The sequence below is a fragment of the Amblyraja radiata genome, chromosome 9 (genome assembly GCF_010909765.2).
Source record: "Amblyraja radiata isolate CabotCenter1 chromosome 9, sAmbRad1.1.pri, whole genome shotgun sequence".
Lineage (NCBI taxonomy): Eukaryota > Metazoa > Chordata > Chondrichthyes > Rajiformes > Rajidae > Amblyraja > Amblyraja radiata.
The window spans coordinates 17030724-17048314 of record NC_045964.1 but is presented as its reverse complement, the minus strand read 5'-3'; the positions used below and the strand labels follow the sequence as shown (position 1 = coordinate 17048314).

Below are 17591 nucleotides of genomic sequence, written 5' to 3'. Positions count from 1 at the left end.
TCTGGAATTTCAATGTCAAGAGTCAATATCATGTAATTACAAATATATTGAAGTGGAAAACTAATGGTTTTGTATGAAGCGAGGAAGCCTTGATTAATACTGGTGAAAGAGATTGAGTATATAATCCAGGCACACACACCCACAGAGTCAACCAATACTTCATGAAGTGCGATCATTGTTTTAATGAAGAAAGCTAATGGCATGTTGGCCTTCACAACGAGAGGATTTGAGTGTAGGAGTAAAGAGGTCCTTTTGCAGTTGTACAGTGCTCTGGTGAGACCACATCTGGAGTATTATGTGCAGTTTTGGTCTTCTAATTTGAGGAAGGACATCCTTGCTATTGAGGCAGTGCAACATAGGTTCACGAGGTTAATCCCCGGGATGGCGGGACTGTCATATGCTTGTATTTACTGGAATTTAGAAGGATGAGAGGGTATCTGATAGAAATGTATAAAATTATAAAAGGACTGGACAAGCTAGATGCTGGAAAAAATGTTCCCAATGTTGCCAGAGTCCAGAACCACGGGCTACAGTCTAAGAATAAAGGGGAGACCATTTAAAACTGAGAAGGGAAAAAACTTTTTCAGCCAGAGAGTTGTGAATTTGTGGAATTCTCTGCCATAGAAGGCAGTAGAGGCCAATTCACTGGATGAATTTAAAAGAGAGTTAGATAGAGATTTAGGGGCTAGCGGAATCAAGCGATACGGGGAGAAGGCAGGCATGGGTTGTGGATGATCAGCCATGATCACAATGAATGGCGATGCTGGCTCAAAGGGCCGAATGGCCTCCTCCTGCACCTATTGTCTTTGTTTCTATGTTTCTATGAAATACAGCAGTCTATTTGTGAACTACGAGCTCCACTGACCACTATGCAATCGTGGGCAAGTTATTGTGTTTATTCATGTTGTTTAAGAGGTAAATACTGTTCAGGACACTAGAGGTAATTCAAAATCATGCAGTGGCTGGAATTCTGAAATAAAGACAGAGAATCCTGAAAAACTTAAAAATAGGACAGGGAACTTATATAGGAGGGGGAAGCATTTGATGAAGCACCAGCCTGAAATGGTGACATCTTCCTCTCTCAACAAATGCTGACTGACTTGCTGAACATTTCTAGCATTTGATACTTTTATTTTGAATTTCTGCTGGCGTTAAATCCCATCTTATTCTTATAAATATTACCTTAGGAAAAGTGTACACCCTCTGGGAGGGTGAAAATGTCTTCCTCACTTGAATGAAGTTGGACAATATAGAAAGAGTCCCGTTTGCCTACTGAAACATAGAAAATAGCTGGAGGAGTAGGCCATTCAGCCCTTCGAGCCAGCAGCCCGTTAATGGCTGTCCCGCTGAGTTGCTCCAGCTTTTTGTGTCTATCTCCCGTTAATGGCAGGCAGGTAACCAGGAGATGAAGACCAGCACCATGGACAGCGACTGCCTGCTAGTTTCAGCTGGCTCCATGGAGCAACAGCTGAACCCAATAAACTGGGATTGGATCAACTCTCCTGCACCTTGTCAAGGGAGGGAGGGAGAGAGAGAAAGGAGGAGGAAAGGGTGGGAGATGGCATAGAAACATTGAATATAGGTGCAGCAGTAGGCCATTTGGCCCTTTGAGCCAGCACCGCCATTCAATATGATCATGGCTGATCATCCAAAATCAGTACCCCGTTCCGGCTTTTTCCCCATATCCCGATTCCCTTAGCCACAAGCGCTAAATCTAACTCTCTCTTGAAAACATCCAGTGAAATGGCCTCCACTGCCCTCTGTGGCAGAGAATTCCACAGACTTACAACAGTCTGGGTGAAAACGTTTTTCCTCATCTCAGTCCTAAATGGCCCACCCCTTATTCTTAAACCATGACCCCTGGTTCTGGACTCCCGCAACATCGAGAACATTTTTCCCGCATCTACCCTGTCCAATCCTCTAAGAATTTTATATGGTTCTATAAGATCACAGCGAATACAAGCCCAGTCGACCCATTCTATCATCATACGTCAGTCCCGCCATCCCAGGAATTAACCTGGTGAACCTACGCTGCACTCCCTCAATAGCAATAATGTCCTTCCTCAAATTAGGAGACCAAAATTGCACACAATACTCCAGGTGCGGTCTCACCAGGGCCCTGTGCAACTGCAGTAGGATCTCCTGGTCCTAAACATATATCCTCTCGCAATGAAGGCCAACAATGAATTGGCTTTCTTCACTGCCTGCTGTACCTGCATTACTACTTTCAGTGACTGATATACAAGCACACCCAGGTCTTGTTGCACCTCCCCTTCTCCTAATCTGACACAATTCAGATAATAATCTGCCTTGGTGTTCCTGCCAACAAAATGGATAACCTCACATTTATCCACATTATACTGCATCTGCCATGCTTCTGCTCACTCACCCAACCTATCCAAGTCACCCTGCAGCCTCATAACATACTCCTCGCAACTCATACTGCCACCCAGCTTTGCGTCATCTGCAAATTTAGAGATGTTACATTTAATTCCCTTGTCTAAATCGTTAATATGTATTGTAAACAACTGCCCCCCCCCCCCCCCCTGATTATATCGCTTACATACAAACGAGCCAATTAATCTACAAACTACACATATTTGGGATGTAAGTGAAAACCGGAGCATTCAGTGGAGACCCATTGGGTCAGAGGGAAATGTGAAAACAGAGCACACACGGTGGTGTGATCCCTTTGCCATTTCTAATGGGCTTCTGTGTGCTCCCGATGATGATATGAAGTTCATGGAGCCATCCCAAATAGTCAACTCCATTTTGAGTAGACCTATGCAAAAGACCTATGGGTGGCACTGTATCGCAGCAGTAGAGTTGCTGCCTTACAGCGCCAGAGACCAGGTTTGATCCTAACTACGGGTGCTGTCTGTACGCAGTTTGTACATTCTCCCCATGACCTGCGTGAGTTTTCCACGGGTGCTCCAGATTCCTCCCACACTACAAAGACGTACGGGTTTGTAGGCTAATTAGCTTGGTAAAATTGTAAATTGCCCCAAGTGTGTACAGGATAGTGTTAATGTGCGGGGATCGCTGGTTGGCATGGACTCGGTGGGCTGAAGGGCCATGCTGTATCTCTAGACTAAACTAATTAACGGAAGTTGGTGGGAATGCTACACTATTTCAAGAAGGATTTGATAATGTTGTTAAATCACTTCCTTATTTTCCTCTATCCCTTATTAAGGGCGGCACAGTGGCGCAGCGGTAGAGTTGTTGCCTTACCACGGCAGAGACCCAGGGTCGATCCTGACCTCGGGTGCTGTCGGTATGGAGTTAGTACATTCTCCTTGTGACCACATGGGTTTTATCCGGGTGCTCCGGTTTCCTCCCATGCTGCAAAGATGTACAGGTTTGTAGGTTAATTGGCTTCTTTAAAATTTTCCCTGGTATGTAGGGTAGTGTTAGTGTACGTGGTGATCACTGGTCGGTGCAGACCTGGTGGGCCAAAGGGCTTGTTTCCACACTATATTTCTAAGCTAAACTCAGAGGTTAGGTGTGAACCCAGGTTGATGGATCTGTGCGTGAGCAGTTCTACTAACTGCACCCTTGTGCTATTTTACCTAAAAATCAATTGGAAACAGAGGAATTAAAAGTTTGCGGATGAGTGCAACTAGCTCACAACATCCTTCTCGTTTATCATCTACACTTGTCTTGTGAGGGTTAAATATCATCTTAGACTCATGAATCTCTCTCACTGAAACAGATGACTGGACAAATAATACCAATTTTGACAACACCGTATAAACCCTCTGAACCATCTTATCCATCATTGATTTCAGGCCAACTATTTGTGGTTCATATATTCAGCCTTTTTTGTCAGGAATCCAGTAATTATTCTCCCATAATCAGGTGCAAGTCCCTACCTCAATGGCCAGCTAACGATATTTATCACTCCTTCACAACTGTCCTTGAGCAGATGAGTTGGAGCATTGCGGATAATTAATGCTTTCCATTTCTTCACCCAAGGCTGCAGCGTTTTTCTATGCACAGCAAATGAGCCGTTCCAATCGGTTCAGAGCTGAACTTGTCTGACAGCGCAGAATTAAACATTCAACCAGTTGGTTTCAAAATGCTTTGAAGTCTTGGAGGAGAAGGTATTCGATTACGAAAGGAGTTCATAAGCAAAGTGGAAAGTAAGATTGCATGCTGGCGTATTATAAGTTCATGTTCTAGTAGCAGAATGAGGTAATTTGGCCCATCGTCTACTCTACCATTCAATCATAGCTGATCTATCTCTCACTCTCAACCCTATTCTCCTGCCTTCTCCCCATAACCCCTGACACCCTTACTAATCAATCTCTGCCTTAAAATATCTATTGATAGGCCTCCACAGCCGTCTGTGGCAATGAATTCCACATTCACCACCCTCTGCCTAAAGAAATTCCTCTTCATTTCCTTTCTAAAGGAACATCATTTTATTCTGAGGCTATGGCCTCTGGTTCTAAGCTCTCCCATTAGTCAGAACATCCTCTCCACATACACTCTATCCAGGACTTTCACGATCCGATAAGTTTCAATGAGGTCCGCCGTCATTCTTCTAAGCTCCAGCGAGTACAGGCTTAGTGCCGACAAATGCAATAATTCCTGGGAGAATTCGTGTAAACCTTCGCCACCAGCACATCCTTCTTCAGATATGGGGCCCAAAACTGCTCACAATATTCCAAATGTGGTCTGGCCATTGCCTTATAAAGCGTCAGCATTACAGAAACCATCTCTACCATTGTAATGAAACATGTAAGGATGGTATTCTGCGTGATAGACACCAGAGGTAAAAAACTCCAGTAGAACAATATGAGGCTTCTGAAACACCTTTCTAGTTTCAGAACTAAGATTGTTTTCTACTTTGATGAACAGATCCCAAGACCACGTTGGATTCATCCATTGTTAAGTCAAATGTAATATTGAGGGAATTGAGAAACAAAATACATGTATGTGAGTGGAGGGTGGGGTTGTTTGCAAGTATAGAGGCAATCTATGACACTGAAATCAGAAACCTCCTCTGATCGTAAAAGCTTAATCATACATAGATAAAACTCCGATAATTGGCTATACGATCATTTGGAAGTCACATTAGTGCAGCATCTGGCTCACTGTGTGAATGTTAAAGATACATTGCAAATCTTCAAGAAGACAGCAAGGGACAGGGACAGGTAGAGTACTTAAAAATGTTTAAAGTCCTCCTCCTGTGTTTCAATAATTCTGTGCTTTAAGGAAGGTTGAAACTGAGCATGCGTAGCTGACACTCACTGCAGACTACTTTAGTCAGATTCTTGTCTCTGTTGTCAAAGGGCAAATGGCAACCGTAAAACAATAAATAAGGTAGAAAGAACGGGTAATATGGCATTTGCTTATCTGTAACGGGGTGGAAGTGGGCTGTGTTTATTCTGCTGTGTCTTTCAGTGGTGCATGATGTATATTTGCTATAAGACCAGTGGGAAGAAGGAAAAGTTCTAAAGTGCCTTCTGCAATAAACAAAACATCAAAGGAAAATTCTGTATATGAGTAGATTAATCTTTGTTTGTTGAACAATCTTCTAGATTGCTCCCAGTGATCATTGTATGGCGCTCTTAAATAAAGTCTTGATTATATTGCCCGATCTTTGTGTGTTGTGTTTTAAAGTTTTCTTTAACAGTGACACATGAAATTCCCACTCATTGAGCCCTGAATCCTATGTGTTTTCCAATGGCTCTCGATGGTTCAGTGGTTCCTCTAATATCATGTGTACCAAGGTACAGTAAAAACATTTTTTTCTTTTTTCCCCCTCGCTGGGACCCTGGATTCCTTCCCATTCATCACATTCCCAGTTCCCACCCTTCCCGAGCATCCGGTGTATCCGCGGCTTCCCACACTCCCTTCCCACTCACCGGTATCCGATTCTTTCACTCCCTTCCATGCACTGGGGCCCATGTTCCAGCACTCCCTTTAAATTCACCAGTTTCTATGATCTGGTGTTCTCTTTAAACTTACAGTGTTCACTGAACCCTTACTGTGTAACATCCTTTTAAAAAAGTGAATTAAAACATATATTTAAAATAGTGAATTCAAAATGCATTGGTTTTACCGTAAGCAGTGTTTATTCTTTGGAATCATCACTGATTGTCTTTTTATGTTGGCCATCTGTTATGAACTAGTTGAATGATAAAGCAACTTTTGATGAGGCTGACCTTGCTTACTTGTTTTTTTTGTTTTTTTTAAATAAAAATAAAATTATTCAATTATTAAAAATAATATTTGCAATGCAATAAAACAGAACAGAACCCACCACCATAATACAAGACAAACAAATATACTAGATAAACTACTATACAACTATGTTACAATTCTTGTCAAGGATGCATTCAACCCCCCGCGGTGCCCAGCGGTCCCGGAAATCTCCCAGGGCACCCCTGGACAGCGTGTAGTCCCTCTCTAACACCACCCGGGGATGGCAGCCAGCTCGGGCAGAGCCCTCTTCCGCCTGGCGCCGTGACTCGCGGATGGCCAGATGGCCAGGCCCAGGAGCATCACAACCGGGACATCCTCGCCCTACCCTCTCCCCTACGCACAGGGGTCTTGCTTATTTGGTGGGATGAATTACAATGCTTGGTAATATTGCAAGTAGCTGCATCTATCATCAAAATTATTCGAGCCTAACATCTACGATATATAGTGTGAACGGAATTGCCAAATTAGTCTTAAAGCACTTTGGTTTAGAAGTGAATCAATTGGCTTATATTTTTTATGTGGAAGTATTGAGTTCATGATTAAGTCATGTAAGGGCATGCATAAGGCATTCATTTCATTCCACAAATGTAGCCACATTTTAGTTTAGTTTATTATTTTCACATGTACCGAGGTTAAGTGAAAAGCTTTTTGTTGAGTGCTATCTAATCAAGGAAAGGACTGTACACAATTACAATCAAGCCATCCACTGTGTACAGATAAAGGATAAGGGGTACAACATTTAGTGCAAGATAAAGTCCGATAAAGTCTGATTAAAGATAGTTCAAAGGTCTCCGATGAGGTAGATGGGAGGTCAGGACCTGGTGAGAGGACAGTTCAGTTGCCTGATAACAGCTGTGAAGAAACTGTCACTGACTCTGGAGATATGCATTTTCAAACTTCTGTACCTCTTGCCCGATGGGAGAGGGAATGAGAGGGAATGACCGGAGCGTGACTAGCCCTTGATTATGCTGGTGGTCTTGCCCAGTCAGCGTAAAGTGTAGATGGAGTCAATGGAAAGGAAGTTGGTTTGCGTGATGGTCTGGGCTGCATCCACAACTTTCTGCAATTTCTTGTGGTCTTGGACGGAGCTGCTCCAAAACTATCCCGATAAAAGATGCCTGATTTATCCTGCGTGGCCCATATTGTGTGTTCTTTGAATGAATCCTACAGGGAAGGGGTCAGTTTGGGGGGTACTGTGGTGCTTCTGGTAGACCTGCTGCCTCACATTATGTGCCAAGTGACCCCCTGTTCAATTCAGATCTCCAGGGCTCTCTGCGACCATTTGTGTTTCCTCACATCCCCAAGGCATGCAAGTCACTGGGTTAACTTGCCACTGGGAATTGTCCACTGTATATTGCGAGTGGTAGAATCGAGGTTGGAGATGAAATTGATGGTAATGTGGGGGAATAAATTACAGGGAAAATTAATGGGGAATTGGAATTGCTTTGTGAGCTGACAGAGCTACTATGGGTCAAAATGTTCTCCTGTGTCGTAAAGGAAATATGGAAAGATAGACATTAGGCATTACATGAGGCCTGGAGTCTCTCTGTACCTCATGTGTTGTGTATGTTGTGCCACAGTTAATTTATATTGTGTACCAAGTACTATAGAGAGTAACAGAGTCATAGAGTCATAGAATGTTACAGCATGGACACAGCTTTGGCCCAACTTGTCCACACCAACCAACATGTTTCAGTTCCAGTTTAGTTTATTGTCACGTGTACCGAATACAGTGAAAAGCTTTGGTAGCATGCGAACCAGCCAGCAGATCGTCAATACATGATTACAATCGAGCCATTCACAGTATACAGATACATTAGTGCAAGGTAAAGCCAGTAAAGTCTGATCATAGATAGTCTGAGGACCCCCGATTTGGTAGATAGTAGTTCAGGACTGCTCTCTGGTTGAGGAAGGATGGTTCAGTTGCCTGATGACAGCTTGGAAGAAACTGTCCCTGAATCTGGTGTGCGTTTTCACACTGCTATACCTTTTGCCTGATAGATACATAGATACATAGAAAATAGGTGCAGGAGTAGGCCATTCGGCCTTTCGAGCCTGCACCGCCATTCAATATGATCATGGCTGATCATCCAACTCAGTATCCCGTACCTGCCTTCTCTCCATACCCCCTGATCCCTTTAGCCACAAGGGCCACATCTCCCTCTTAAATATAGCATGGGAGATGGGAGAAGGGAGAAGAGGGAATGGCCAGGGTGCGACTTGCCTTGATTATGCTGCTGGCCTTGCTGAGGCAGTGTGAGGTATAAATAGAGTAAATGGAAGGGAGGTTGGTTTGTGTGATGGTCTGGGCTGTCCCATCTAGGATGCTCCCACCTGCCTGTGTTTGGCCCATATCCCTTTAAACCTATTAAATCTTTCTCCCCTCACCTTAAACCTATGTACTCTGGTTTTTGATTCATAGAGTCATAGAGTCATACAGCGTGGAAACAGGCCCTTCGGCCTAACTTGCCCACGCCGACCAACATACCCCATTGGTCTCAAATGCGTGGTTTTGGTCCATATCCCTCTAAACCTACCCTATCCATGTAACTGTCTAAATGTTTCTTAAACATTGTGATAGTACCTACCTCAACTATCTCCCCCAGCAGATTATTCCATACACCCATCACCCCTTGTGTGAAATAGGTACCCCTCAGATTCCAATTAAATCTTTCTCCCCTCAATTTAAACCTATGTCCTTTGGTTCTAGATTTCCCTACTTTGGGCAAGAGGCTGTGCGTTTACCCAATCTATTCCTCTCTATTTACACACCTCTATAAGATCACCCCTCATTCTCCTGTGTTCTAAGGAATAGAGTCCTAGCCTGCTCAATCTCTCCCTAATGGCGAGTTCTCACGGTGCGACCTGAAGCAAGATGTCACCCGAGTGAAGTGGTCGTGGTCCAGCACGAGTTCCGCACGATAAAGTGTTCCCACGATAAAGAGTTCCCACGGTACTCGGCAATTCTGTCATTTGTGCGACTGACTTGTCCGTCTCCCGATCTTTCCCGTTAATCGTGAATGAACATCGTGGACTGTAGTGTAGTTAATCACGTGGCACAAATGATGTCACTTTTTTTTCACACGCTATATAAATATCCTCCGTTCGTAGAATTGTCTCATTTGCAGACATGCCTATACAAAGTTGGTTCGAGTACAGGCTGGTTGTTATTTTCATTGACGCGCTGTATGCATTAGCGCAACATGAGCATCGAAAACGCTTGCGTGAAGGCAGAAGGGTGAGATTAATTAAAAAGATAATTAAGAGGAAGTCTCACTGGGTTAAGCCCATGTTTCAACGGAGACCTCAATTAGGACAATATGAGCAACTGCTTAATGTGCTGTGCGAAGAGGATAAATGTGCATTCAAAAACTTTGTCAGAATTTCACCCGAGCTCTTTAATGAGTTAAAGAATAATTTGGGACCTCTGCTGAAGAAGACTGACACTGTAATGAGAAAGGCACTGGAACCAGGGTTGCGCATAGCAATCACCCTCCGCTACTTGGCCTCAGGCGATTCTTATAAAAGTCTGTCTTACAACTTTCTTGTCGCCACCAACAGCATCTGTGGTATTGTCAGAGAAACCTGTGAGGCGATCATCCAATTTTATTCAGCTGAAGTGATGGAATGCCCCAGTACACCAGATGCGTGGAAGAAAGTTGCACTGGGGTTTGAAAACAGGTGGAACTTTGCTCACACATGTGGGGCTTTGGATGGCAAGCATGTGGCAATTCGTAAACCACCCGGAGGTGGCTCAAATTATTTCAATTACAAGAAATTCCACTCAATTGTACTCATGGCGGTGGTTGATTATAACTACAACTTCCTGTATGTGGATGTGGGCACACCTGGAAGTGTTGGTGATGGCCGGATTTGGAAAGAAACCTGGCTTGGAAATAAAATGGAAGGTGGAACAGCAGGCATGCCTGATCCAGAACCACTGTCAGGAGAAGACAGCCCGGACATCCCATATGCGATGGTTGCTGACGAAGCCTTTGCATTACGGCCCTGGATTATGAAGCCATATCCACAGAGGAATCTAACTAGGGAACAGAGGATCTTCAATTACAGGCTGTCAAGGGCCAGGAGGGTAGTAGAAAATTCTTTTGGCATCTTGGCAAACAGATTTAGATGCTTGCTCAAGACAATGGAGCAGAAGCCCAAGAATGTGGAGAGTATAGTATATGCAGCATGTGTTCTGCACAACCTGATCCGAATGAGAGGTGCAGCTGCTGGATCAGCAACATCCATCCAGGACGGTGACCTAGTGGACAGTGACACAGGGGAAGTAACACTAGGTGCTTGGAGAAGTGGTGCAAACAAGTTGAAAATGGTCTCACTGCAGCGTTTGAAAGGTAACTCGGGCATATCCTGTGTGAAAGAGCAAAGAAACCATCTCTGCGCTTACTACAATTCACAATTGGGGAGTGTGCCGTGGCAGGACAGCATTATTGATGGGTAGCCGACCATGGGAACACTACTGCATGTTATAAGCTGACTTCCTAGTGTTGTCCTCTGAAAAGTGCTTCCTCTAAGATGTCCGTCCGCAAAACCTGCCGTTTAGAACATTGCATTGTCCCTTTAAATGCCTGAGTTGACGCTTGTTGCGGAGGTTGATGGATATAATGTGTTTTAAATAATCTGGCGTGCCTCATTTGTTGTATTTCGTGTTTGCGAGGCCCTTTTACAGACAAATGTTTTGTGTGATGCATCTCCTCTCAATATGTGACAGAAGTCGTCTTCTTATATTTTCAAATAGGAATAAAGACTTTGTATCACATTTACCGTGCTGATTGTCTTATTTTATTTTCTACCAAGAGGTGAAGAACACGTTTAAAAAGCTGGACATTTCAGTGTCCTGCACACTCAGAAATGTTAATGAGTCAAAATGTGAGAATATCACCTCCATTAAGGTCTTTTGTGTTTCAGCATGAGAGGGATTATAACATTAGAGACATTCGTCTTGTAGTGATGTATTAATGACGATTTGCATACATCAAGCTGATAGTAAAAGATAAGTTTATTTTAAACAAGCAATGGCAATGACAATCAAAATGCAGAGGTAAAAGCTTTATCACACTTCAGGATATAATAAAATGTGTAGCCACCAACAAAAAGAAAATGCACAAGAGTAAAGGGCACATATATTAACATACAGACATTTACAAAGGACTACAGATGTAACACCAAATGGTGAGTGGCCAACAAATTAAATAAACGAAAACTCAAACTGTCATTTGAAACACCACAAAAAAAATCTACACACACAGATTTTTCACAGCTTCCGAGGGTTAACTGGGGTAGTTGACGTCAGCGCAGCCTGCTGCACTTTCTTGAAAAGGACTTTTTGCACGGACCTCTCCGTAAACAACAGGCAAAGGTGTATTTCGAGCAGGCTGCAGCTCTGCAAACATCAGAGGTGATGTTGAGTGTCTCTAGAAGGAAATTAAGAGGTACATGTCAAAAAATTCTCACGGACCTTACAATTGCGGGACCTTTCATTAAAGTACCCTTTGAAGATCAGAGTTCTTCTTTTGAATCTCATTAACACAACTCATGAATAAGTTGTTGTCCATATGCGCATGGTAATGTTTATTTTTAAATTTATATTGCACAAAACACAATAGTTTACCTGTTCAGCACGGAATGGTGGATGTCCCCCCATTGCACGGGGCAGTCCATAGGGCCTGTCTGTGTACTTTAGAATCACAGAGTTATGTATTAGTCAATGTAAAAAAAAAACACACATTATGAATCAAGTTAGGGAAGCGCACATTTCTTTGTTAATACCTGGTCATAGAAGTGAGGCTGGCGAGGTTGAGGAACCAGTGGACGCTGCGCCTCAGGTGCACGTGCTTCCATTAACTGCACAGACAACACCAGACATTAAAACTATGTTGCTTTATGATGTGAGCAGAGACGCTGAATTAAGGGAATAAATTTAGGAATTTATCTATACCTTGTTATTTCTATAAGTCATCGCCCCATTTATCATAAGCCATGCTAAATCCCATTGACCATCACTTATTTCATCTTCGATCATTGAGTGACAGAAGTCGAATGTCCTGTGCATGAAGCCCATTGGTGTCATGCGTCCTTCCTGCAACAATCTCGAGCAGTCTCGAATACTTTTATGGAGCTGGAAATTCAGAGCGCAAATATAATAATCAGCAAAATGCTGGGTGGGTGTATTGTCCAATAAGCATCAAGTTTATATACTCACACTACTAATGCTGTCTACACCTGTCCCTTCTTCAGCACCTCTGGGTGTGGTGAGGTCGATGCTAGCACTGTGCCTACTGCGGTGCTGTTGGCTGGTGGATGGGCTCAGTGTGGAAGTCCCTTCCAGAGGATCATCCAACGCCTGTTCAATTATGTGTTTTTCCTGTAGGAATTACATGAAGTCATTTACACATGGTGTCCAGAGCCTCAAGACCTCAAATATCTTTTGTAATAAAATTACCTTGGGTGCGCTAGTCCTGGTCACTGCACGCACAATATGCCCTGATAGGAAACGCCACCTCTCCTCTATCCACCTATTCCTCTCTGTCTGTCTGTTTCCAGCTGACCCTGATCTTGTCCCAAGTGCGGTGATTTTCCCGTACATGGTCCTCTGGGTAGCGAACCATTGCAAAAGTTGGTCATCTGCATTAAAGTAGAGTGCTGGAATTAAATGGAACTTCAAGCATTGGATCTATTCCGTTAAATTAAAGTTTTGGTCAGTAAAGAGAGGCCTGTTTAAGAGCATGCCCTCCGCATTTAATGTGCTATTTATTGTTCTTCTTGGATAACAGAGCACAAGTTGGGCAATACAGATGGCCTTTTTGAAGACAAGAATTACAAGTGAAAATTGCCTGCCCTCATGCATAATTTATTTTATGGCTCTAAAAGAGATATGATTCCCACTTCAAACGAAGAGGGTGTAAAAGCTGTCTGCCACTACTTTTACATTGCAGCTGCAGGGAACAGACAGACTTATAAGATAAATTAAAGGTGACTGCAAAAACAGAACTTTTACATCTGTAGCATTGTATGTTTTAAAATCATGGATAACATTAAATTGTTCTCCTGTACATAAACTAATATATTGTTATAGTTACTCACATGAGCACCCGGGATACTCCGCAGCCTTCGTCTCCAGCAGGTTGCGCTTTCTCTCCCTATTTCTATAATCCTCTCTGGATTTGTCATAGAGAATCTCATTGAATTGGTACCACTCCACCAGTTCACCCTCTTGTTCCCTGTTGAAGTTATATGGCTTTAGCTTCTGCCATCTAACCTTTATGTTCTCGTCTGCTGAGACTATTGTGGAGGCAACAGCTACTGGGGAGGCAATCTCAAATAAACCCTGATCACCTTCTCCCTGCTCCAAGGAGCCCACAGGCAGTGGTATCTCTGGCATCTCCTCTTGCCTCTCCACCTGTCTCTCTTGCTGAGTTTCCTCCTCATTTACCTGCATGGCTAAAAACTTTCCGACTTTCTTTGACCCCTTTCTTTGCGATTTTCTGAGAGGCATCTCTGCAAGTCTTACTGTGAAAAAGATTCTCAAACAATGACAATTAGGTGGGACGTCCTCGATGGACACATGGTCCATTGGCGATATTGAGACCACCTCTTTTACTCACCTTATGTCCCTTCTGTCAAGCTTCCGGGTTTACCGTTCGCAGGAGTTCCCACGGTATTCGCAAGTGTCATTACGGATATCGCACGGATATCGCACAGGCATCTGCGTCCATACAATGTTGCAACGCTGCTCAAGACACTCTTGGAGAAATTCAAAAATGTTTGAATTTTCTCCCGACCTTACCAAGTCACACGACTACCTGCCGTGTGCGCCACGGAGGTCCTCGGTGGTCCACGAATGCCGTACTGCTATCGCAGAAGGTTCCCACGATGTTAAATCTTGTTAGGTCTTGCTTCAGGTCGCACAATGAGAAAGCCCTTTAAAGCTCAGACCCTCGAGTCTTGGCAACATCCTTGAAAATCTTCTCTCCTCCCTTTCCAGCTTGACAACATAGACACAAAATGCTGGAGTAACTAAGCGGAACAGGCAGCATCTCTGGAGAGATGGAATGGGTGACGTTTTGGGTCGAGACCCTTAAACCAGCATCTGCAGGCCTTTCCTAAACATTTTTCTTATGCCATGGTGCCCAGAACTGAACACAATACTTTTGACCACCCTCTCAACCTGTGACGCCATATTATAGTTGGTCATGCCTGGGCTATGTAATTGATATTGTACTTCAGTTCAATTGCCTAACATACATTAACATTTATGTGAACATATATTAACCTTACCTCTGGGCCTAAGTGCTTCAACATTATTTGGTGATTCCAATGGCTTACCTTCCCTTAAAGAGTAAATAACAGGGATTTGTGCTTTTAACTGCTGCGTTGAATGTTTGATTTCCTCTGATATTTGCCCAGAGCTGAAGGGATTTAGTTCAGCTGGACTATTGATGTTAGTCTTCCATTCCTCAAGAGTGTTTACATGCTTATGATGGTGAAGTATTGATTTTACACATCTCAAATTGTAGAGAGTTGCGGCTTTTCAGTTGAACACATCATGGGATGAGGAAATTGCAGTCTGCAGGCTGCAGGGGTCTTTCTGTTTGTTTACCCTTCTAACTAGATATCTGGGATATCTGTCTTCCCCCTTACCTTCCCACCCCCTTCCACCACTTCACATTCCAGTGCTGTTGAGCTGAGGTTGTTGCATTCTTGCCCCACATTGCATTGTAAAGGTTTGCTCTGATCCACCAGGTTGAGCATTTGTTCCTAGTGCACATCTTAAGAGAGATTTTGGACTCAGAATGGTGTGTGAAAATAGGTAGGAGGGAACACTATCCTACACACACTGGGGACAATTTTTACATTTACCAAGCCAATTAACCAACATACCTGTACGTCTTTGGAGTATGGGAGGAACAAAGATCTCGGAGAAAACCCATGCAGGTCAGGGCAGAACGTTCAAACTCAGTACAGACTGAACCCGTGTCTCCGGTGCTGCATTCGCTGCAAGGCAGCGCCTCTACCACTGCGCCACCGTGCCGCTTGGTTGCTAACCATTTTAAATCCTCCTGCCATTCCCATACTGACCTTTCTGTCATGGGCTTCACTGTTGCCAGAGTAATGCCACACTCAAACTGGAAGAACAATACCTCATAATCTGCTTGCGTAGCTTACAACCCAACAGTGTGATCGTTACACTCTCCAGTTTCAGGTAACGACAGAATCCTCCCCTTCCTTCTTCCCCCATATACCTCCCCCACACTCTATCCCCCTCTCCACAACTTTCATTTCATCCCACCTTACAATCCGTCTGAAGAAGGAGAAGGCGACCCGAAATGTCACCTATCCATGCTCTCCAGAGATGCTGCCTTACCCGCTGAGCTACTCCAACACATGGTGTCTTCTTCTGTAAACCATCATCTGCAGTTCCTTGTTTCTACATGTGAGTCTGACCTGCATGTGTCTCCAGTTCTTCCTCACTGCAGCTGACCATTAATTCCCAGCTGAAGAGGTCCATCAGGCCAACACAGTCAACCAGCTAGGAGTGCTTGCTACAACTGTCCTCGCTACAACTGTCGTCGCCGATCAACTGGACTCTGACAACTTGCATTTGTTTCCCAGACACACTTTATTTACTGGGTAGGAAGGAACTGCAGATGCTGGTTTAAACCGAAGATAGACACAAAAAGCTGGAGTAACTCAGCGGGTCAGGCAGCATCTCTGGAGAGAAGGGATGGGTGACATTTCGGGTCGAGACCCTTCTTCAGACTTTGTTATACAGACATTGACCAATTATTAATCTTGTATACTCTTTAATCCTTTATTAGCTTACTACTTTAGTTTAGTTTAGAGTCACAGTACGGAAACAGGCCCTTCGGCCCACCAAGTCCGTGCAGACCAGCGATCCCCACACACTGACATTATCCTACACACACCTAGGGACAATTTTCTTTTACAATTTTATCTAGCCAATTAACTACCAACCTGTACGTCTTTGGAGTGTGGGAGGAAACTGGAGATCCCGGAAAAATCCACGCATGTCATGGGGAGAACGCACAAACTCCACACAGACAGCACCCGTAGTCAGGATCGAACTTGGGTCTCTGGTGCTGTGAGGCAGCAACTCTACCTATGACCCACCGTGCCGCCCTTTATATAAATGAAAAAATCCCAATTCCAATACATTCTTATAAGCCTCAGTAACCAATAGAAAATACATGCTATTCAATCCTTTATTTGCATTTAAACATCAGTAACCATCAGTAATGAATAGTAACTCCCGAGGGTGTTGTTCTGTACAGATGCATTAGTAACCAATCTGTACAGCTGAAGTTAGCTGTACGCTGCCTTAACTCTTGCTATGCTGCAGCTCCAACACAACCACAAGTAAAGAGAGCTTCCTCCTGGTGCTTCTGGCCACCATTCACAAGCTCTTGATTCATACGTGCACCAGGGTGCTGCCACTTGTGCCCTGAAGGCAAGGTTTAAGTTTAGTTTAGTTTAGAGATACAGCATGGAAACAGGCTTTTTGGCCCATCGAATGCCCCGCACATTAACACAAGCCTACACACATTAGGGGCAATTTACACTTATACCAAGTATACAGGTATAAGCCAAGCCAATTAACCTACAAACCTGTACGTCTTTGAAGTGTGGGAGAAAACTGCAGATCTTGGAGAAACCCCACATGGTCATGGGGAGAACGTTCAAGGTGCATTAAGGAAAGATTGCTCTGACTAGATGGTCCAATTAGAGGCCTCTTGAACTTTACAATATTCAATTTCTAGGCTCAGTTAGCTTTTCCTTCGTTTGGAATGATATTCAATGTACCCCTTCCAGAGTTCTAAGCTTAAATCAAGACATTAAATGCTATCTGTTACTGATACGTGCACTTTTTTTCTTGCTCGTTATGGAATGCATGAAATCCAGTCTACCAAGCATCCTTGACCTGCTGCAGTTCGCCTACCGTAACAATAGGTCCATGGCTGTTGGCTCCTCCCTGGCCCTAAACTCATCACTGGATCACCTGGATAAGAAAGATATCTACGTCAGACTTCTCTTCATAAGTTACAGCTCTGCTTTCAATACCATTATACCATCCAAGCTCATCTCCGGACTTGGAGTCAGCAAGGATCTCTGCAACTGTATCCTCGACTTCCTGACTAACAGACCACAATCAGTGAGGATAGGAGACAAATCATCCTCTACAATAATACTCAGCACTGGTGCTCAGCAAGGATGCATTCACAGCCCCCTTCTTTATCCCTATTAGACACCCATGACTGTGTAGCCAAGTGCAAATCCAACTCAATTTACAAATTTGTGGACAACACCACTATAGCGGGCCAGATATCAAATAATGACAA

At 43.7% G+C, this 17591-nt stretch overlaps 1 long non-coding RNA gene across 1 annotated transcript; it reads right to left on the bottom strand.

Annotated features, from left to right (window-relative positions):
• Positions 1 to 8447: 8447 nt before the first annotated feature.
• Positions 8448 to 17338, bottom strand: LOC116977316. The gene is made up of 3 exons (XR_004413172.1): positions 17237 to 17338; positions 10607 to 10609; positions 8448 to 8459 (listed from the first exon to the last, which is right to left on the bottom strand). It is a non-coding gene; the product is annotated as an uncharacterized LOC116977316 (long non-coding RNA).
• Between the last annotated feature and the right edge of the window lie 253 nt (positions 17339 to 17591).